The sequence below is a fragment of the Theobroma cacao genome, chromosome 2 (genome assembly GCF_053813885.1).
Source record: "Theobroma cacao isolate CCN51 chromosome 2, ASM5381388v1, whole genome shotgun sequence".
Classification (NCBI taxonomy): Eukaryota; Viridiplantae; Streptophyta; class Magnoliopsida; order Malvales; family Malvaceae; genus Theobroma; species Theobroma cacao.
In genome coordinates this window covers 28704083-28729033 of record NC_142640.1, presented here as the reverse complement: position 1 = coordinate 28729033, position 24951 = coordinate 28704083, and positions in this window count along the sequence as shown.

Sequence of the window (24951 nt, the reverse complement as noted above, 5' to 3'; positions counted from 1 at the left end):
TTGAATGTTTGCATAGGGAAACGTGAAGCGAAAGCCATCGATTGAGAAGAAAAGTCCATTTATAGTCACTCATGCCTTCGAAAGCCATATTACTCGCTTTAAATGCTTTTATAAGCTAATTATTGATTTTAAGTTGAATTTTCTTACATTTTTGGTTAAAACAGATTATAATTGAATGTTTGCCATGGGAAACGTGAAGCGAAAGCCATCGATTGAGAAGAAAAGTCCATTTATAGTTACTCATGCCTTCGAAAGCCTTATTACTCGCTTTAAATGCTTTTATAAGCTCATTATTGATTTTAAGTTGAATTTTCTTACATTTTTGGTTAAAACAGATTATAATTGAATGTTTGCCTGGGGAAACGTGAAGCGAAAGCCATCGATTGGGAAGAAAAGTACATTTATAGTTACTCATGCCTTCGAAAGCCTTATTACTCGCTTTAAATGCTTTTATAAGCTCATTATTGATTTTAAGTTGAATTTTCTTACATTTTTGGTTAAAACAGATTATATTTGAATGTTTGCCTGGGGAAACGTGAAGCGAAAGCCATCGATTGGGAAGAAAAGTACATTTATAGTCACTCATACCTTCGAAAGCCTTATTACTCGCTTAAAATGGTTTTATAATCGCATTATTGATTTTAAGTTGAATTTTCTTATATTTTTGGTTAAAACAGATTATATTTGAATGTTTTCCTCGAGAAACATCAAGCAAAAGCCATCGATCGATAAGAAAAGTTCAGTTATAGTCACTCATGCCTTCGAAAGCCTTATTACTCGTTTTAAATGCTTTTATAATCTCATTATTGATTTTAAGTTGAATTTTCTTACATTTTTGGTTAAAACAGATTATAATTGAATGTTTGCCTCGGGAAACGTGAAGCGAAAGCCATCGATTTGAGAAGAAAAGTCCATTTATAGTCGCTCATGCCTTCGAAAGCCTTATTACCCGTTTAAAATGGTTTTATAATCTAATTATTGATTTTATGTTGAATTTTCTTACATTTTTGGTTAAAATAGATTGTAATTAAATATTTGCCATAGAAAACATGAAGCGAAAGCCATCGATTGGTAAGAAAAGTCCATTTATAGTCACTCATGCCTTCGAAAGCCTTATTACTCGCTTTAAATGCTTTTATAATCTCATTATTGATTTTAGGTTGAATTTTCTTACATTTTTGGTTAAAACAGATTATAATTGAATGTTTGCCTGGGGAAACGTGAAGCGAAAGCCATCAATTGGGAAGAAAAGTACATTTATAGTCACTCATGCCTTCGAAAGCCTTATTACTCGCTTTAAATGCTTTTATATGCTCATTATTGATTTTAGGTTGAATTTTCTTACATTTTTGGTTAAAACAGATTATAATTTAATGTTTGCCTTGGGAAACGTGAAGCGAAACCATCGATTGAGAAGAAAAGTCCATTTATAGTCACTCATGCCTTCGAAAGCCTTATTACTCGCTTTAAATGCTTTTATAAGCTCATTATTGATTTTATGTTGAATTTTCTTACATTTTTGGTTAAAATAGATTGTAATTAAATGTTTGCCTTAGAAAACATGAAGCGAAAGTCATCGATTTGAGAAGAAAAGTCCATTTATAGTCGCTCATGCCTTCGAAAGCCTAATTACCCGTTTAAAATGGTTTTATAATCTAATTATTGATTTTATGTTGAATTTTCTTACATTTTTGGTTAAAATAGATTGTAATCAAATGTTTGCCTTAGAAAACATGAACCGAAAGCCATCGGTTGGTAAGAAAAGTCCATTTATAGTCATTCATGCCTTCGAAAGCTTTATTACTCGCTTTAAACGCTTTTATAATCTCATTATTGATTTTAAGTTGAATTTTCTTATATTTTTGGTTGAAATAGATTATAATTGAATGTTTGCATAGGGAAACGTGAAGCGAAAGCCATCGATTGAGAAGAAAAGTCCATTTATAGTCACTCATGCCTTCGAAAGCCTTATTACTCGCTTTAAATGCTTTTATAAGCTAATTATTGATTTTAAGTTGAATTTTCTTACATTTTTGGTTAAAACAGATTATAATTGAATGTTTGCCATGGGAAACGTGAAGCGAAAGCCATCGATTGAGAAGAAAAGTCCATTTATAGTTACTCATGCCTTCGAAAGCCTTATTACTCGCTTTAAATGCTTTTATAAGCTCATTATTGATTTTAAGTTGAATTTTCTTACATTTTTGGTTAAAACAGATTATAATTGAATGTTTGCCTGGGGAAACGTGAAGCGAAAGCCATCGATTGGGAAGAAAAGTACATTTATAGTTACTCATGCCTTCGAAAGCCTTATTACTCGCTTTAAATGCTTTTATAAGCTCATTATTGATTTTAAGTTGAATTTTCTTACATTTTTGGTTAAAACAGATTATATTTGAATGTTTGCCTGGGGAAACGTGAAGCGAAAGCCATCGATTGGGAAGAAAAGTACATTTATAGTCACTCATACCTTCGAAAGCCTTATTACTCGCTTAAAATGGTTTTATAATCGCATTATTGATTTTAAGTTGAATTTTCTTATATTTTTGGTTAAAACAGATTATATTTGAATGTTTTCCTCGAGAAACATCAAGCAAAAGCCATCGATCGATAAGAAAAGTTCAGTTATAGTCACTCATGCCTTCGAAAGCCTTATTACTCGTTTTAAATGCTTTTATAATCTCATTATTGATTTTAAGTTGAATTTTCTTACATTTTTGGTTAAAACAGATTATAATTGAATGTTTGCCTCGGGAAACGTGAAGTGAAAGCCATCGATTTGAGAAAAAAAGTCCATTTATAGTCGCTCATGCCTTCGAAAGCCTTATTACCCGTTTAAAATGGTTTTATAATCTAATTATTGATTTTATGTTGAATTTTCTTACATTTTTGGTTAAAATAGATTGTAATTAAATATTTGCCATAGAAAACATGAAGCGAAAGCCATCGATTGGTAAGAAAAGTCAATTTATAGTCACTCATGCCTTCGAAAGCCTTATTACTCGCTTTAAATGCTTTTATAATCTCATTATTGATTTTAGGTTGAATTTTCTTACATTTTTGGTTAAAACAGATTATAATTGAATGTTTGCCTGGGGAAACGTGAAGCGAAAGCCATCAATTGGGAAGAAAAGTACATTTATAGTCACTCATGCCTTCGAAAGCCTTATTACTCGCTTTAAATGCTTTTATAAGCTCATTATTGATTTTAGGTTGAATTTTCTTACATTTTTGGTTAAAACAGATTATAATTTAATGTTTGCCTTGGGAAACGTGAAGCGAAACCATCGATTGAGAAGAAAAGTCCATTTATAGTCACTCATGCCTTCGAAAGCCTTATTACTCGCTTTAAATGCTTTTATAAGCTCATTATTGATTTTATGTTGAATTTTCTTACATTTTTGGTTAAAATAGATTGTAATTAAATGTTTGCCTTAGAAAACATGAAGCGAAAGTCATCGATTTGAGAAGAAAAGTCCATTTATAGTCGCTCATGCCTTCGAAAGCCTAATTACCCGTTTAAAATGGTTTTATAATCTAATTATTGATTTTATGTTGAATTTTCTTACATTTTTGGTTAAAATAGATTGTAATCAAATGTTTGCCTTAGAAAACATGAACCGAAAGCCATCGGTTGGTAAGAAAAGTCCATTTATAGTCATTCATGCCTTCGAAAGCTTTATTACTCGCTTTAAACGCTTTTATAATCTCATTATTGATTTTAAGTTGAATTTTCTTATATTTTTGGTTGAAATAGATTATAATTGAATGTTTGCATAGGGAAACGTGAAGCGAAAGCCATCGATTGAGAAGAAAAGTCCATTTATAGTCACTCATGCCTTCGAAAGCCTTATTACTCGCTTTAAATGCTTTTATAAGCTAATTATTGATTTTAAGTTGAATTTTCTTACATTTTTGGTTAAAACAGATTATAATTGAATGTTTGCCATGGGAAACGTGAAGCGAAAGCCATCGATTGAGAAGAAAAGTCCATTTATAGTTACTCATGCCTTCGAAAGCCTTATTACTCGCTTTAAATGCTTTTATAAGCTCATTATTGATTTTAAGTTGAATTTTCTTACATTTTTGGTTAAAACAGATTATAATTGAATGTTTGCCTGGGGAAACGTGAAGCGAAAGCCATCGATTGGGAAGAAAAGTACATTTATAGTTACTCATGCCTTCGAAAGCCTTATTACTCGCTTTAAATGCTTTTATAAGCTCATTATTGATTTTAAGTTGAATTTTCTTACATTTTTGGTTAAAACAGATTATATTTGAATGTTTGCCTGGGGAAACGTGAAGCGAAAGCCATCGATTGGGAAGAAAAGTACATTTATAGTCACTCATACCTTCGAAAGCCTTATTACTCGCTTAAAATGGTTTTATAATCGCATTATTGATTTTAAGTTGAATTTTCTTATATTTTTGGTTAAAACAGATTATATTTGAATGTTTTCCTCGAGAAACATCAAGCAAAAGCCATCGATCGATAAGAAAACTTCAGTTATAGTCACTCATGCCTTCGAAAGCCTTATTACTCGTTTTAAATGCTTTTATAATCTCATTATTGATTTTAAGTTGAATTTTCTTACATTTTTGGTTAAAACAGATTATAATTGAATGTTTGCCTCGGGAAACGTGAAGTGAAAGCCATCGATTTGAGAAAAAAAGTCCATTTATAGTCGCTCATGCCTTCGAAAGCCTTATTACCCGTTTAAAATGGTTTTATAATCTAATTATTGATTTTATGTTGAATTTTCTTACATTTTTGGTTAAAATAGATTGTAATTAAATATTTGCCATAGAAAACATGAAGCGAAAGCCATCGATTGGTAAGAAAAGTCAATTTATAGTCACTCATGCCTTCGAAAGCCTTATTACTCGCTTTAAATGCTTTTATAATCTCATTATTGATTTTAGGTTGAATTTTCTTACATTTTTGGTTAAAACAGATTATAATTGAATGTTTGCCGGGGAAACGTGAAGCGAAAGCCATCAATTGGGAAGAAAAGTACATTTATAGTCACTCATGCCTTCGAAAGCCTTATTACTCGCTTTAAATGCTTTTATAAGCTCATTATTGATTTTAGGTTGAATTTTCTTACATTTTTGGTTAAAACAGATTATAATTTAATGTTTGCCTTGGGAAACGTGAAGCGAAACCATCGATTGAGAAGAAAAGTCCATTTATAGTCACTCATGCCTTCGAAAGCCTTATTACTCGCTTTAAATGCTTTTATAAGCTCATTATTGATTTTATGTTGAATTTTCTTACATTTTTGGTTAAAATAGATTGTAATTAAATGTTTGCCTTAGAAAACATGAAGCGAAAGTCATCGATTTGAGAAGAAAAGTCCATTTATAGTCGCTCATGCCTTCGAAAGCCTAATTACCCGTTTAAAATGGTTTTATAATCTAATTATTGATTTTATGTTGAATTTTCTTACATTTTTGGTTAAAATAGATTGTAATCAAATGTTTGCCTTAGAAAACATGAACCGAAAGCCATCGGTTGGTAAGAAAAGTCCATTTATAGTCATTCATGCCTTCGAAAGCTTTATTACTCGCTTTAAACGCTTTTATAATCTCATTATTGATTTTAAGTTGAATTTTCTTATATTTTTGGTTGAAATAGATTATAATTGAATGTTTGCATAGGGAAACGTGAAGCGAAAGCCATCGATTGAGAAGAAAAGTCCATTTATAGTCACTCATGCCTTCGAAAGCCTTATTACTCGCTTTAAATGCTTTTATAAGCTCATTATTGATTTTAAGTTGAATTTTCTTACATTTTTGGTTAAAACAGATTATAATTGAATGTTTGCCTCGAGAAACATGAAGCGAAAGCCATCGATTGAGAAGAAAAGTCCATTTATAATCGCTCATACCTTCGAAAGCCTTATTACCCGTTTAAAATGGTTTTATAATCTAATTATTGATTTTATGTTGAATTTTCTTACATTTTTGGTTAAAATAGATTGTAATTAAATGTTTGCCTTAGAAAACATGAAGCGAAAGCCATCGGTTGGTAAGAAAAGTCCATTTGTAGTCACTCATGCAAGCGAAAGCCTTATTACTCGCTTTAAGCGCTTTTATAATCTCATTATTGATTTTAAGTTGAATTTTCTTATATTTTTGGTTGAAATAGATTATAATTGAATGTTTGCATAGGGAAACGTGAAGCGAAAGCCATCGATTGAGAAGAAAAGTCCATTTATAGTCACTCATGCCTTCGAAAGCCTTATTACTCGCTTTAAACGATTTTATAATCTCATTATTGATTTTAAGTTGAATTTTCTTACATTTTTGGTTGAAACAGATTATAATTGAATGTTTGCATAGGGAAACGTGAAGCGAAAGCCATCGATTGAGAAGAAAAGTCCATTTATAGTCACTCATGCCTTCGAAAGCCTTATTACTCGCTTTAAATGCTTTTATAATCTCATTGTTGATTTTAAGTTGAATTTTCTTACATTTTTTGTTGAAACAGATTATATTTGAATGTTTGTCTCGAGAAACGTGAAGCGAAAGCCATCGATTGGGAAGAAAAGTACATTTATAGTCACTCATACTTTCGAAAGCCTTATTACTCGCTTAAAATGGTTTTATAATCGCATTATTGATTTTAAGTTGAATTTTCTTGTATTTTTGGTTAAAACAGATTATATTTGAATGTTTGCCTCGAGAAACAAGAAGCAAAAGCCATCGATCGATAAGAAAACTCCATTTATAGTCACTAATGCCTTCGAAAGCCTTATTACTCGCTTTAAACGCTTTTATATTCTCATTATTGATTTTAAGTTGAATTTTCTTATATTTTTGGTTGAAATAGATTATAATTGAATGTTTGCATAGGGAAACGTGAAGCGAAAGCCATTGATTGAGAAGAAAAGTCCATTTATAGTCGCTCATGCCTTTGAAAGCCTTATTACCCGTTTAAAATGGTTTTATAATCTAATTATTGATTTTATGTTGAATTTTCTTACATTTTTGGTTAAAATAGATTGTAATTAAATGTTTGCCCTAGAAAACATGAAGCGAAAGCCATCGATTGGTAAGAAAAGTCCATTTATAGTCACTCATGCCTTCAAAAGCCTTAGTACTCGCTTTAAACGATTTTATAATCTCATTATTGATTTTAAGTTGAATTTTCTTACATTTTTGGTTGAAACAGATTATAATTGAATGTTTGCATAGGGAAACGTGAAGCGAAAGCCATCGATTGAGAAGAAAAGTCCATTTATAGTCACTCATGCCTTCGAAAGCCTTATTACTCGCTTTAAATGCTTTTATAATCTCATTGTTGATTTTAAGTTGAATTTTCTTACATTTTTTGTTGAAACAGATTATATTTGAATGTTTGTCTCGAGAAACGTGAAGCGAAAGCCATCGATTGGGAAGAAAAGTACATTTATAGTCACTCATACCTTCGAAAGCCTTATTACTCGCTTAAAATGGTTTTATAATCGCATTATTGATTTTAAGTTGAATTTTCTTATATTTTTGGTTAAAACAGATTATATTTGAATGTTTGCCTCGAGAAACATGAAGCAAAAGCCATCGATCGATAAGAAAACTCCATTTATAGTCACTCATGCCTTTGAAAGGCTTATTACTTGCTTTAAACGCTTTTATATTCTCATTATTGATTTTAAGTTGAATTTTCTTATATTTTTGGTTGAAATAGATTATAATTGGATGTTTGCATAGGGAAACGTGAAGCGAAAGCCATCGATTGAGAAGAAAAGTCCATTTATAGTCACTCATGCCTTCGAAAGCCTTATTACTCGCTTTAAATGCTTTTATAAGCTCATTATTGATTTTTAGTTGAATTTTCTTCCATTTTTGGTTAAAATAGATTATAATTGAATGTTTGCCACGGGAAACGTGAAGCGAAAGCCATCGATTGAGAAGAAAAGTCCATTTATAGTCGCTCATGGCTTCGAAAGCCTTATTACTCGCTTAAAATGGTTTTATAATCGCATTATTGATTTTAAGTTGAATTTTCTTATATTTTTGGTTAAAACATATTATATTTGAATGTTTGCCTCGAGAAACATGAAGCAAAAGCCATCGATCGATAAGAAAAGTCCATTTATAGTCACTCATGCCTTCGAAAGCCTTATTACTCGTTTTAAATGCTTTTATAATCTCATTATTGATTTTAAGTTGAATTTTCCTACATTTTTGGTTAAAACAGATTATAATTGAATGTTTGCCTCGGGAAACGTGAAGCGAAAGCCATCGATTGAGAAGAAAAATCCATTTATAGTCGCTCATGCCTTCGAAAGCCTTATTACTCGTTTTCAATGCTTTTATAATCTCATTATTGATTTTAAGTTGAATTTTCCTACATTTTTGGTTAAAACAGATTATAATTGAATGTTTGCCTCGGGAAACGTGAAGCGAAAGCCATCGATTGAGAAGAAAAATCCATTTATAGTCGCTCATGCCTTCGAAAGCCTTATTACCCGTTTAAAATGGTTTTATAATCTAATTATTGATTTTATGTTGAATTTTCTTACATTTTTGGTTAAAATAGATTGTAATTAAATGTTTGCCTTAGAAAACATGAAGCGAAAGCCATCGGTTGGTAAGAAAAGTCCATTTGTAGTCACTCATGCAAGCGAAAGCCTTATTACTCGCTTTAAACGCTTTTATAATCTCATTATTGATTTTAAGTTGAATTTTCTTATATTTTTGGTTGAAATAGATTATAATTGAATGTTTGCATAGGGAAACGTGAAGCGAAAGCCATCGATTGAGAAGAAAAGTCCATTTATAGTCACTCATGCCTTCGAAAGCCTTATTACTCGCTTTAAACGATTTTATAATCTCATTATTGATTTTAAGTTGAATTTTCTTACATTTTTGGTTGAAACAGATTATAATTGAATGTTTGCATAGGGAAACGTGAAGCGAAAGCCATCGATTGAGAAGAAAAGTCCATTTATAGTCACTCATGCCTTCGAAAGCCTTATTACTCGCTTTAAATGCTTTTATAATCTCATTGTTGATTTTAAGTTGAATTTTCTTACATTTTTCGTTGAAACAGATTATATTAGAATGTTTGTCTCGAGAAACGTGAAGCGAAAGCCATCGATTGGGAAGAAAAGTACATTTATAGTCACTCATACCTTCGAAAGCCTTATTACTCGCTTAAAATGGTTTTATAATCGCATTATTGATTTTAAGTTGAATTTTGTTGTATTTTTGGTTAAAACAGATTATATTTGAATGTTTGCCTCGAGAAACAAGAAGCAAAAGCCATCGATCGATAAGAAAACTCCATTTATAGTCACTAATGCCTTCAAAAGCCTTATTACTCGCTTTAAACGCTTTTATATTCTCATTATTGATTTTAAGTTGAATTTTCTTATATTTTTGGTTGAAATAGATTATAATTGAATGTTTGCATAGGGAAACGTGAAGCGAAAGCCATCGATTGAGAAGAAAAGTCCATTTATAGTCGCTCATGCCTTTGAAAGCCTTATTACCCGTTTAAAATGATTTTATAATCTAATTATTGATTTTATGTTGAATTTTCTTACATTTTTGGTTAAAATAGATTGTAATTAAATGTTTGCCCTAGAAAACATGAAGCGAAAGCCATCGATTGGTAAGAAAAGTCCATTTATAGTCACTCATGCCTTCGAAAGCCTTATTACTCGCTTTAAACGATTTTATAATCTCATTATTGATTTTAAGTTGAATTTTCTTACATTTTTGGTTGAAACAGATTATAATTGAATGTTTGCATAGGGAAACGTGAAGCGAAAGCCATCGATTGAGAAGAAAAGTCCATTTATAGTCACTCATGCCTTCGAAAGCCTTATTACTCGCTTTAAATGCTTTTATAAGCTCATTATTGATTTTAGGTTGAATTTTCTTACATTTTTGGTTAAAACAGATTATAATTGAATGTTTGCCTTGGGAAACGTGAAGCGAAACCATCGATTGAGAAGAAAAGTCTATTTATAGTCACTCATGCCTTCGAAAGCCTTATTACTCGCTTTAAATGCTTTTATAAGCTCATTATTGATTTTAGGTTGAATTTTCTTACATTTTTGGTTAAAACAGATTATAGTTGAATGTTTGCCTTGGGAAACGTGAAGCGAAACCATCGATTGAAAAGAAAAGTCCATTTATAGTCACTCATGCCTTCGAAAGCCTTATTACTCGCTTTAAATGCTTTTATAAGCTCATTATTGATTTTATGTTGAATTTTCTTACATTTTTGGTTAAAATAGATTGTAATTAAATGTTTGCCTTAGAAAACATGAAGCGAAAGTCATCGATTTGAGAAGAAAAGTCCATTTATAGTCGCTCATGCCTTCGAAAGCCTAATTACCCGTTTAAAATGGTTTTATAATCTAATTATTGATTTTATGTTGAATTTTCTTACATTTTTGGTTAAAATAGATTGTAATCAAATGTTTGCCTTAGAAAACATGAAGCGAAAGCCATCGGTTGGTAAGAAAAGTCCATTTATAGTCACTCATGCCTTCGAAAGCCTTATTACTCGCTTTAAACGCTTTTATAATCTCATTATTGATTTTAAGTTGAATTTTCTTATATTTTTGGTTGAAATAGATTATAATTGAATGTTTGCATAGGGAAACGTGAAGCGAAAGCCATCGATTGAGAAGAAAAGTCCATTTATAGTCACTCATGCCTTCGAAAGCCTTATTACTCGCTTTAAATGCTTTTATAAGCTCATTATTGATTTTAAGTTGAATTTTCTTACATTTTTGGTTAAAACAGATTATAATTGAATGTTTGCCTCGAGAAACATGAAGCGAAAGCCATCGATTGAGAAGAAAAGTCCATTTATAATCGCTCATGCCTTCGAAAGCCTTATTACCCGTTTAAAATGGTTTTATAATCTAATTATTGATTTTATGTTGAATTTTCTTACATTTTTGGTTAAAATAGATTGTAATTAAATGTTTGCCTTAGAAAACATGAAGCGAAAGCCATCGATTGGTAAGAAAAGTCCATTTATAGTCACTCATGCCTTCGAAAGCCTTATTACTCGCTTTAAACGCTTTTATAATCTCATTATTGATTTTGAGTTGAATTTTCTTATATTTTTTGTTGAAATAGATTATAATTGATTGTTTGCATAGGGAAACGTGAAGCGAAAGCCATCGATTGAGAAGAAAAGTCCATTTATAGTCACTCATGCCTTCGAAAGACTTATTACTCGCTTAAAATGGTTTTATAATCGCATTATTGATTTTAAGTTGAATTTTCTTATATTTTTGGTTAAAACAGATTATATTTGAATGTTTGCATAGGGAAACGTGAAGCGAAAGCCATCGATTGGGAAGAAAAGTCCATTTATAGTCACTCATGCCTTCGAAAGGCTTATTACTCGCTTTAAATGCTTTTATAAGCTCGTTATTGATTTTAAGTTGAATTTTCTTACATTTTTGGTTAAAACAGATTATAATTGAATGTTTGCATAGGGAAACGTGAAGCGAAAGCCATCGATTGGGAAGAAAAGTCCATTTATAGTCACTCATGCCTTCGAAACCTTATTACTCGCTTTAAATGCTTTTATAAGCTCAATATTGATTTTAAGTTGAATTTTCTTACATTTTTGGTTAAAACAGATTATAATTGATTGTTTGCCTCGGGAAACGTGAAGCGAAAGCCATCGATTGAGAAGAAAAGTCCATTTATAGTCGCTCATTCCTTCGAAAGTTTTATTACCCATTTAAAATGGTTTTATAATCTAATTATTGATTTTATGTTGAGTTTTCTTATATTTTTGGTTAAAATAGATTGCAATTAAATGTTTTCCTTAGAAAACATGAAGCGAAAGCCATCGATTGGTAAGAAAAGTCCATTTATAGTCACTCATGCCTTCGAAAGCCTTATTACTCGCTTTAAACGATTTTATAATCTCATTATTGATTTTAAGTTGAATGTTCTTACATTTTTGGTTGAAATAGATTATAATTGAATGTTTGCATAGGGAAACGTGAAGCGAAAGCCATCGATTAGGAAGAAAAGTCCATTTATAGTCACTCATGCCTTCGAAAGCCTTATTACTCGCTTTAAATGCTTTTATAATCTCATTATTGATTTTAAGTTGAATTTTCTTACATTTTTGGTTGAAACATATTATAATTGAATGTTTGCATAGGGAAACGTGAAGCGAAAGCCATCGATTGAGAAGAAAAGTCCATTTATAGTCACTCATGCCTTCGAAAGCCTTATTACTCACTTTAAATGCTTTTATAATCTCATTATTGATTTTAAGTTGAATTTTCTTACATTGTTGATTAAAACAGATTATAATTGAATGTTTGCCTCGAGAAACGTGAAGCGAAAGCCATCGATTGGGAAGAAAAGTACATTTATAGTCACTCATACCTTCGAAAGCCTTATTACTCGCTTAAAATGGTTTTATAATCGCATTATTGATTTTAAGTTGAGTTTTCTTATATTTTTGGTTAAAACAGATTATATTACAATGTTTGCCTCGAGAAACATGAAGCAAAAGCCATCGATCGATAAGAAAAGTCCATTTATAGTCACTCATGCCTTCGAAAGCCTTATTACTCGCTTTAAACGCTTTTATCTTCTCATTATTGATTTTAAGTTGAATTTTCTTATATTTTTGGTTGAAATAGATTATAATTGAATGTTTGCATAGGGAAACGTGAAGCGAAAGCCATCGATTGAGAAGAAAAGTCCATTTATAGTCACTCATGCCTTCGAAAGCCTTATTACTCGCTTTAAATGCTTTTATAAGCTCGTTATTGATTTTAAGTTGAATTTTCTTACATTTTTGGTTAAAACAGATTATAATTGAATGTTTGCATAGGGAAACGTGAAGCGAAAGCCATCGATTGGGAAGAAAAGTCCATTTATAGTCACTCATGCCTTCGAAACCTTATTACTCGCTTTAAATGCTTTTATAAGCTCAATATTGATTTTAAGTTGAATTTTCTTACATTTTTGGTTAAAACAGATTATAATTGATTGTTTCCCTCGGGAAACGTGAAGCGAAAGCCATCGATTGAGAAGAAAAGTCCATTTATAGTCGCTCATTCCTTCGAAAGTTTTATTACCCATTTAAAATGGTTTTATAATCTAATTATTGATTTTATGTTGAATTTTCTTACATTTTTGGTTAAAATAGATTGCAATTAAATGTTTTCCTTAGAAAACATGAAGCGAAAGCCATCGATTGGTAAGAAAAGTCCATTTATAGTCACTCATGCCTTCGAAAGCCTTATTACTCGCTTTAAACGATTTTATAATCTCATTATTGATTTTAAGTTGAATTTTCTTACATTTTTGGTTGAAATAGATTATAATTGAATGTTTGCATAGGGAAACGTGAAGCGAAAGCCATCGATTAGGAAGAAAAGTCCATTTATAGTCACTCATGCCTTCGAAAGCCTTATTACTCGCTTTAAATGCTTTTATAATCTCATTATTGATTTTAAGTTGAATTTTCTTACATTTTTGGTTGAAACATATTATAATTGAATGTTTGCATAGGGAAACGTGAAGCGAAAGCCATCGATTGAGAAGAAAAGTCCATTTATAGTCACTCATGCCTTCGAAAGCCTTATTACTCACTTTAAATGCTTTTATAATCTCATTATTGATTTTAAGTTGAATTTTCTTACATTGTTGATTAAAACAGATTATAATTGAATGTTTTCCTCGAGAAACGTGAAGCGAAAGCCATCGATTGGGAAGAAAAGTACATTTATAGTCACTCATACCTTCGAAAGCCTTATTACTCGCTTAAAATGGTTTTATAATCGCATTATTGATTTTAAGTTGTGTTTTCTTATATTTTTTGTTAAAACAGATTATATTTCAATGTTTGCCTCGAGAAACATGAAGCAAAAGCCATCGATCGATAAGAGAAGTCCATTTATAGTCACTCATGCCTTCGAAAGCCTTATTACTCGTTTTAAATACTTTTATAATCTCATTATTGATTTTAAGTTGAATTTTCTTACATTTTTGGTTAAAACAGATTATAATTGAATGTTTGCCTCGGGAAACGTGAAGCGAAAGCCATCGATTAGAGAAGAAAAGTCCATTTATAGTCGCTCATGCCTTCGAAAGCCTTATTACCAGTTTAAAATGGTTTTATAATCTAATTATTGATTTTATGTTGAATTTTCTTACATTTTTGGTTAAAATAGATTGTAATTAAATGTTTGCCTTAGAAAACATGAAGCGAAAGCCATCGATTGGTAAGAAAAGTCCATTTATAGTCACTCATGCGTTCGAAAGCCTTATTACTCGCTTTAAACGCTTTTATAATCTCATTATTGATTTTAAGTTGAATTTTCTTACATTTTTTGCTGAAATAGATTATAATTGAATGTTTGTATAGGGAAACGTGAAGCAAAAACCATCGATTGAGAAGAAAAGTCCATTTATAGTCACTCATGCCTTCGAAAGCCTTATTACTAGCTTTAAATGCTTTTATAAGCTCATTATTGATTTTAGGTTGAATTTTCTTACATTTTTGGTTAAAACAGATTGTAATTGAATGTTTGCCTTGGGAAACGTGAAGCGAAACCATCGATTGAGAAGAAAAGTCCATTTATAGTCACTCATGCCTTCGAAAGCCTTATTACTCGCTTTAAATGCTTTTATAAGCTCATTATTGATTTTATGTTGAATTTTCTTACATTTTTGGTTAAAATAGATTGTAATTAAATGTTTGCCTTAGAAAACATGAAGCGAAAGCCATCGATTGAGAAGAAAAGTCCATTTATAGTCGCTCATGCCTTCGGAAGCCTTATTACCCGTTTAAAATGGTTTTATAATCTCATTATTGATTTTATGTTGAATTTTCTTACATTTTTGGTTAAAATAGATTGTAATTATATTTTTGCCTTAGAAAACATGAAGCGAAAGCCATCTATTGGTAACAAAAGTCCATTTATAGTCACTCATACCTTCGAAAGCCATATTACTCGCTTTAAACGCTTTTATAATCTCATTATTGATTTTAAGTTGAATTTTCTTACATTTGTGGTTGAAATAGATTATAATTGAATGTTTGCATAGGGAAACATGAAGCGAAAGCCATCGATTGAGAAGAAAAGTCCATTAATAGTCACTCATGCCTTCGAAAGCCTTATTACTCGCTTTAAATGCTTTTATAAGCTAATTATTGATTTTAAGTTGAATTTTCTTACATTTTTGGTTAAAACAGATTATAATTGAATGTTTGCCTTGGGAAACGTGAAGCGAAAGCCATCGATTGAGAAGAAAAGTCCATTTATAGTTACTCATGCCTTCGAAAGCCTTATTACTCGCTTTAAATGCTTTTATAAGCTCATTATTGATTTTAAGTTGAATTTTCTTACATTTTTGGTTAAAACAGATTATAATTGAATGGTTGCCTGGGGAAACGTGAAGCGAAAGCCATCGATTGGGAAGAAAAGTACATTTATAGTCACTCATGCCTTCGAAAGCCATATTACTCGCTTTAAATGCTTTTATAAGCTCATTATTGATTTTAAGTTGAATTTTCTTACATTTTTGGTTAAAACAGATTATATTTGAATGTTTGCCTGGGGAAACGTGAAGCGAAAGCCATCGATTGGGAAGAAAAGTACATTTATAGTCACTCATACCTTCGAAAGCCTTATTACTCGCTTAAAATGGTTTTATAATCGCATTATTGATTTTAAGTTGAATTTTCTTATATTTTTGGTTAAAACAGATTATATTTGAATGTTTGCCTTGAGAAAAATTAAGCAAAAGCCATCGATCGATAAGAAAACTCCATTTATAGTCACTCATGCCTTCGAAAGCCTTATTACTCGCTTTAAACGCTTTTATATTCTCATTATTGGTTTTAAGTTGAATTTTCTTATATTTTTGGTTGAAATAGATTATAATTGAATGTTTGCATAGGGAAACGTGAAGCGAAAGCCATCGATTGAGAAGAAAAGTCCATTTATAGTCACTCATGCCTTCGAAAGCCTTATTACTCGCTTTAAATGCTTTTATAAGCTCATTATTGATTTTAAGTTGAATTTTCTTACATTTTTGGTTAAAATAGATTATAATTGAATGTTTGCCTTGGGAAACGTGAAGCGAAAGCCATCGATTGAGAAGAAAAGTCCATTTATAGTTACTCATGCCTTCGAAAGCCTTATTACTCGCTTTAAATGCTTTTATAAGCTCATTATTGATTTTAAGTTGAATTTTCTTACATTTTTGGTTAAAACAGATTATAATTGAATGTTTGCCTGGGGAAACGTGAAGCGAAAGCCATCGATTGGGAAGAAAAGTACATTTATAGTCACTCATGCCTTCGAAAGCCTTATTACTCGCTTTAAATGCTTTTATAAGCTCATTATTGATTTTAAGTTGAATTTTCTTACATTTTTGGTTAAAACAGATTATATTTGAATGTTTGCCTGGGGAAACGTGAAGCGAAAGCCATCGATTGGGAAGAAAAGTACATTTATAGTCACTCATACCTTCGAAAGCCTTATTACTCGCTTAAAATGGTTTTATAATCGCATTATTGATTTTAAGTTGAATTTTCTTATATTTTTGGTTAAAACAGATTATATTTGAATGTTTGCCTGGGGAAACGTGAAGCGAAAGCCATCGATTGGGAAGAAAAGTACATTTATAGTCACTCATACCTTCGAAAGCCTTATTACTCGCTTAAAATGGTTTTATAATCGCATTATTGATTTTAAGTTGAATTTTCTTATATTTTTGATTAAAACAGATTATATTTGAATGTTTGCCTCGAGAAACATGAAGCAAAAGCCATCGATCGATAAGAAAAGTCCAGTTATAGTCACTCATGCCTTCGAAAGCCTTATTACTCGTTTTAAATGCTTTTATAATCTCATTATTGATTTTAAGTTGAATTTTCTTACATTTTTGGTTAAAATAGATTATAATTGAATGTTTGCCTCGGGAAACGTGAAGCGAAAGCCATCGATTTGAGAAGAAAAGTCCATTTATAGTCGCTCATGCCTTCGAAAGCCTTATTACCCGTTTAAAATGGTTTTATAATCTAATTATTGATTTTATGTTGAATTTTCTTACATTTTTGGTTAAAATAGATTGCAATTAAATGTTTGCCATAGAAAACATGAAGCGAAAGCCATCGATTGGTAAGAAAAGTCCATTTATAGTCACTCATGCCTTCGAAAGCCTTATTACTCGCTTTAAACGCTTTTATAATCTCATTATTGATTTTAAGTTGAATTTTCTTATATTTTTGGTTGAAATAGATTATAATTGAATGTTTGCATAGGGAAACGTGAAGCGAAAGCCATCGATTGAGAAGAAAAGTCCATTTATAGTCACTCATGCCTTCGAAAGCCTTATTACTCGCTTTAAATGCTTTTATAATCTCATTATTGATTTTAGGTTGAATTTTCTTACATTTTTGGTTAAAACAGATTATAATTGAATGTTTGCCTGGGGAAACGTGAAGCGAAAGCCATCGATTGGGAAGAAAAGTACATTTATAGTCACTCACGCCTTCGAAAGCCTTATTACTCGCTTTAAATGCTTTTATAAGCTCATTATTGATTTTAGGTTGAATTTTCTTACATTTTTGGTTAAAACAGATTATAATTGAATGTTTGCCTTGGGAAACATGAAGCGAAACCATCGATTGAGAAGAAAAGTCCATTTATAGTCACTCATGCCTTCGAAAGCCTTATTACTCGCTTTAAATGCTTTTATAAGCTCATTATTGATTTTATGTTGAATTTTTTTACATTTTTGGTTAAAATAGATTGTAATTAAATGTTTGCCTTAGAAAACATGAAGCGAAAGCCATCGATTTGAGAAGAAAAGTCCATTTATAGTCGTTCATGCCTTCGAAAGCCTTATTACCCGTTTAAAATGGTTTTATAATCTAATTATTGATTTTATGTTGAATTTTCTCACATTTTTGGTTAAAATAGATTGTAATTAAATGTTTGCCTTAGAAAACATGAAGCGAAAGCCATCGATTGGTAAGAAAAGTCCATTTATAGTCACTCATGCCTTCGAAAGCCTTATTACTCGCTTTAAACGCTTTTATAATCTCATTATTGATTTTAAGTTGAATTTTCTTATATTTTTGGTTGAAATAGATTATAATTGAATGTTTGCATAGGGAAACGTGAAGCGAAAGCCATCGATTGAGAAGAAAAGTCCATTTATAGTCACTCATGCCTTCGAAAGCCTTATTACTCGCTTTAAATGCTTTTATAAGCTCATTATTGATTTTAAGTTGAATTTTCTTACATTTTTGGTTAAAATAGATTATAATTGAATGTTTGCCTTGGGAAACGTGAAGCGAAAGCCATCGATTGAGAAGAAAAGTCCATTTATAGTTACTCATGCCTTCGAAAGCCTTATTACTCGCTTTAAATGCTTTTATAAGCTCATTATTGATTTTAAGTTGAATTTTCTTACATTTTTGGTTAAAACAGATTATAATTGAATGGTTGCTTGGGGAAACGTGAAGCGAAAGCCATCGATTGGGAAGAAAAGTACATTTATAGTCACTCATGCCTTCGAAAGCCTTATTACTCGCTTTAAATGCTTTTATAAGCTCATTATTGATTTTAAGTTGAATTTTCTTACATTTTTGGTTAAAACAGATTATATTTGAATGTTTGCCTGAGGAAACGTGAAGCGAAAGCCATCGATTGGGAAGAAAAGTACATTTATAGTCACTCATACCTTCGAAAGCCTTATTACTCGCTTAAAATGGTTTTATAATCGCATTATTGATTTTAAGTTGAATTTTCTTATATTTTTGGTTAAAACAGATTATATTTGAATGTTTGCCTTGAGAAACATGAAGCAAAAGCCATCGATCGATAAGAAAACTCCATTTATAGTCACTCATGCCTTCGAAAGCCTTATTACTCGCTTTAAACGCTTTTATAATCTCATTATTGATTTTAAGTTGAATTTTCTTACATTTTTGGTTAAAACAGATTATAATTGAATGTTTGCCTCGGGAAACGTGAAGCGAAAGCCATCGATTTGAGAAGAAAAGTCCATTTATAGTCGCTCATGCCTTCGAAAGCCTTATTACCCGTTTAAAATGGTTTTATAATCTAATTATTGATTTTATGTTGAATTTTCTTACATTTTTGGTTAAAATAGATTGTAATTAAATGTTTGCCATAGAAAACATGAAGCGAAAGCCATCGATTGGTAAGAAAAGTCCATTTATAGTCACTCATGCCTTCGAAAGCCTTATTACTCGCTTTAAACGCTTTTATAATCTCATTATTGATTTTAAGTTGAATTTTCTTATATTTTTGGTTGAAATAGATTATAATTGAATGTTTGCATAGGGAAACGTGAAGCAAAAGCCATCGATTGAGAAGAAAAGTCCATTTATAGTCACTCATGCCTTCGAAAGCCTTATTACTCGCTTTAGATGCTTTTATAATCTCATTATTGATTTTAGGTTGAATTTTCTTACATTTTTGGTTAAAACAGATTATAATTGAATGTTTGCCTGGGGAAACGTGAAGCGAAAGCCATCGATTGGGAAGAAAAGTACATTTATAGTCACTCACGCCTTCGAAAGCCTTATTACTCGCTTTAAATGCTTTTATAAGCTCATTATTGATTTTAGGTTGAATTTTCTTACATTTTTGGTTAAAACAGATTATAATTGAATGTTTGCCTTGGGAAACATGAAGCGAAACCATCGATTGAGAAGAAAAGTCCATTTATAGTCACTCATGCCTTCGAAAGCCTTATTACTCGCTTTAAATGCTTTTATAAGCTCATTATTGATTTTAAGTTGAATTTTCTTACATTTTTGGTTAAAACAGATTATAATTGAATGGTTGCCTGGGGAAACGTGAAGCGAAAGCCATCGATTGGGAAGAAAAGTACATTTATAGTCACTCATGCCTTCGAAAGCCTTATTACTCGCTTTAAATGCTTTTATAAGCTCATTATTGATTTTAAGTTGAATTTTCTTACATTTTTGGTTAAAACAGATTATATTTGAATGTTTGCCTGGGGAAACGTGAAACGAAAGCCATCGATTGGGAAGAAAAGTACATTTATAGTCACTCATACCTTCGAAAGCCTTATTACTCGCTTAAAATGGTTTTATAATCGCATTATTGATTTTAAGTTGAATTTTCTTATATTTTTGGTTAAAACAGATTATATTTGAATGTTTGCCTTGAGAAACATGAAGCAAAAGCCATCGATCGATAAGAAAACTCCATTTATAGTCACTCATGCCTTCGAAAGCCTTATTACTCGCTTTAAACGCTTTTATATTCTCATTATTGGTTTTAAGTTGAATTTTCTTATATTTTTGGTTGAAATAGATTATAATTGAATGTTTGCATAGGGAAACGTGAAGCGAAAGCCATCGATTGAGAAGAAAAGTCCATTTATAGTCACTCATGCCTTCGAAAGCCTTATTACTCGCTTTAAATGCTTTTATAAGCTCATTATTGATTTTAAGTTGAATTTTCTTACATTTTTGGTTAAAATAGATTATAATTGAATGTTAGCCACGGGAAACGTGAAGCGAAAGCCATCGATTGAGAAGAAAAGTCCATTTATAGTCGCTCATGCCTTCGAAAGCCTTATTACTCGCTTAAAATGGTTTTATAATCGCATTATTGATTTCAAGTTGAATTTTCTTATATTTTTGGTTAAAACAGATTATATTTGAATGTTTTCCTCGAGAAACATGAAGCAAAAGCCATCGATCGATAAGAAAAGTCCATTTATAGTCACTCATGCCTTCGAAAGCCTTATTACTCGTTTTAAATGCTTTTATAATCTCATTATTGATTTTAAGTTGAATTTTCCTACATTTTTGGTTAAAACAGATTATAATTGAATGTTTGCCTCGGGAAACGTGAAGCGAAAGCCATCGATTGAGAAGAAAAATCCATTTATAGTCGCTCATGCCTTCGAAAGCCTTATTACCCGTTTAAAATGGTTTTATAATCTAATTATTGATTTTATGTTGAATTTTCTTACATTTTTGGTTAAAATAGATTGTAATTAAATGTTTGCCATAGAAAATATGAAGCGAAAGCCATCGATTGGTAAGAAAAGTCCATTTATAGTCACTCATGCCTTCGAAAGCCTTATTACTCGCTTTAAACGCTTTTATAATCTCATTATTGATTTTAAGTTGATATTTCTTATATTTTTGGTTGAAATAGATTATAATTGAATGTTTGCATAGGGAAACGTGAAGCGAAAGCCATCGATTGAGAAGAAAAGTCCATTTATAGTCACTCATGCCTTCGAAAGCCTTATTACTCGCTTTAAATGCTTTTATAAGCTCATTATTGATTTTAAGTTGAATTTTCTTACATTTTTGGTTAAAACATATTATAATTGAATGTTTGCCTTGGGAAACGTGAAGCGAAAGCCATCGATTGAGAAGAAAAATCCATTTATAGTTACTCATGCCTTCGAAAGCCTTATTACTCGCTTTAAAGGCTTTTATAAGCTCATTATTGATTTTAAGTTGAATTTTCTTACATTTTTGGTTAAAACAGATTATAATTGAATGTTTGCCTGGGGAAACGTGAAGCGAAAGCCATCGATTGGGAAGAAAAGTACATTTATAGTCACTCATGCCTTCGAAAGCCTTATTACTCGCTTTAAATGCTTTTATAAGCTCATTATTGATTTTAAGTTGAATTTTCTTACATTTTTGGTTAAAATAGATTATAATTGAATGTTTGCCACGGGAAACGTGAAGCGAAAGCCATCGATTGAGAAGAAAAGTCCATTTATAGTCGCTCATGCCTTCGAAAGCCTTATTACTCGCTTAAAATGGTTTTATAATCGCATTATTGATTTCAAGTTGAATTTTCTTATATTTTTGGTTAAAACAGATTATATTTGAATGTTTGCCTCGAGAAACATGAAGCAAAAGCCATCGATCGATAAGAAAAGTCCATTTATAGTCACTGATGCCTTCGAAAGCCTTATTACTCGTTTTAAATGCTTTTATAATCTCATTATTGATTTTAAGTTGAATTTTCCTACATTTTTGGTTAAAACAGATTATAATTGAATGTTTGCCTCGGGAAACGTGAAGCGAAAGCCATCGATTGAGAAGAAAAATCCATTTATAGTCGCTCATGCCTTCGAAAGCCTTATTACCCGTTTAAAATGGTTTTATAATCTAATTATTGATTTTATGTTGAATTTTCTTACATTTTTGGTTAAAATAGATTGTAATTAAATGTTTGCCATAGAAAATATGAAGCGAAAGCCATCGATTGGTAAGAAAAGTCCATTTATAGTCACTTATGCCTTCGAAAGCCTTATTACTCGCTTTAAACGCTTTTATAATCTCATTATTGATTTTAAGTTGATATTTCTTATATTTTTGGTTGAAATAGATTATAATTGAATGTTTGCATAGGGAAACGTGAAGCGAAAGCCATCGATTGAGAAGAAAAGTCCATTTATAGTCACTCATGCCTTCGAAAGCCTTATTACTCGCTTTAAATGCTTTTATAAGCTCATTATTGATTTTAAGTTGAATTTTCTTACATTTTTGGTTAAAACATATTATAATTGAATGTTTGCCTTGGGAAACGTGAAGCGAAAGCCATCGATTGAGAAGAAAAGTCCATTTATAGTTACTCATGCCTTCGAAAGCCTTATTACTCGCTTTAAATGCTTTTATAAGCTCATTATTGATTTTAAGTTGAATTTTCTTACATTTTTGGTTAAAACAGATTATAATTGAATGTTTGCCTGGGGAAACGTGAAGCGAAAGCTATCGATTGGGAAGAAAAGTACATTTATAGTCACTCATGCCTTCGAAAGCCTTATTACTCGCTTTAAATGCTTTTATAAGCTCATTATTGATTTTAAGTTGAATTTTCTTACATTTTTGGTTAAAACAGATTATATTTGAATGTTTGCCTGGGGAAACGTGAAGCGAAAGCCATCGATTGGGAAGAAAAGTACATTTATAGTCACTCATACCTTCGAAAGCCTTATTACTCGCTTAAAATGGTTTTGTAATCGCATTATTGATTTTAAGTTGAATTTTCTTATATTTTTGGTTAAAACAGATTATATTTGAATGTTTGCCTGGGGAAACGTGAAGCGAAAGCCATCGATTGGGAAGAAAAGTACATTTATAGTCACTCATACCTTCGAAAGCCTTATTACTCGCTTAAAATGGTTTTATAATCGCATTATTGATTTTAAGTTGAATTTTCTTATATTTTTGGTTAAAACAGATTATATTTGAATGTTTGCCTCGAGAAACATGAAGCAAAAGCCATCGATCGATAAGAAAAGTCCAGTTATAGTCACTCATGCCTTCGAAAGCCTTATTACTCGTTTTAAATGCTTTTATAATCTCATTATTGATTTTAAGTTGAATTTTCTTACATTTTTGGTTAAAACAGATTATAATTGAATGTTTGCCTCGGGAAACGTGAAGCGAAAGCCATCGATTTGAGAAGAAAAGTCCATTTATAGTCGCTCATGCCTTCGAAAGCCTTATTACCCGTTTAAAATGGTTTTATAATCTAATTATTGATTTTATGTTGAATTTTCTTACATTTTTGGTTAAAATAGATTGTAATTAAATGTTTGCCATAGAAAACATGAAGCGAAAGCCATCGATTGGTAAGAAAAGTCCATTTATAGTCACTCATGCCTTCGAAAGCCTTATTACTCGATTTAAACGCTTTTATAATCTCATTATTGATTTTAAGTTGAATTTTCTTATATTTTTGGTTGAAATAGATTATAATTGAATGTTTGCATAGGGAAACGTGAAGCGAAAGCCATCGATTGAGAAGAAAAGTCCATTTATAGTCACTCATGCCTTCGAAAGCCTTATTACTCGCTTTAAATGCTTTTATAATCTCATTATTTATTTTAGGTTGAATTTTCTTACATTTTTGGTTAAAACAGATTATAATTGAATGTTTGCCTGGGGAAACGTGAAGCGAAAGCCATCGATTGGGAAGAAAAGTACATTTATAGTCACTCACGCCTTCGAAAGCCTTATTACTCGCTTTAAATGTTTTTATAAGCTCATTATTGATTTTAGGTTGAATTTTCTTACATTTTTGGTTAAAACAGATTATAATTGAATGTTTGCCTTGGGAAACATGAAGCGAAACCATCGATTGAGAAGAAAAGTCCATTTATAGTCACTCATGCCTTCGAAAGCCTTATTACTCGCTTTAAATGCTTTTATAAGCTCATTATTGATTTTAAGTTGAATTTTCTTACATTTTTGGTTAAAACAGATTATAATTGAATGTTTGCCTGGGGAAACGTGAAGCGAAAGCCATCGATTGGGAAGAAAAGTACATTTATAGTCACTCATGCCTTCGAAAGCCTTATTACTCGCTTTAAATGCTTTTATAAGCTCATTATTGATTTTAAGTTGAATTTTCTTACATTTTTGGTTAAAACAGATTATATTTGAATGTTTGCCTGGGGAAACGTGAAGCGAAAGCCATCGATTGGGAAGAAAAGTACATTTATAGTCACTCATACCTTCGAAAGCCTTATTACTCGCTTAAAATGGTTTTATAATCGCATTATTGATTTTAAGTTGAATTTTCTTATATTTTTGGTTAAAACAGATTATATTTGAATGTTTGCCTGGGGAAACGTGAAGCGAAAGCCATCGATTGGGAAGAAAAGTACATTTATAGTCACTCATACCTTCGAAAGCCTTATTACTCGCTTAAAATGGTTTTATAATCGCATTATTGATTTTAAGTTGAATTTTCTTATATTTTTGGTTAAAACAGATTATATTTGAATGTTTGCCTCGAGAAACATGAAGCAAAAGCCATCGATCGATAAGAAAAGTCCAGTTATAGTCACTCATGCCTTCGAAAGCCTTATTACTCGTTTTAAATGCTTTTATAATCTCATTATTGATTTTAAGTTGAATTTTCTTACATTTTTGGT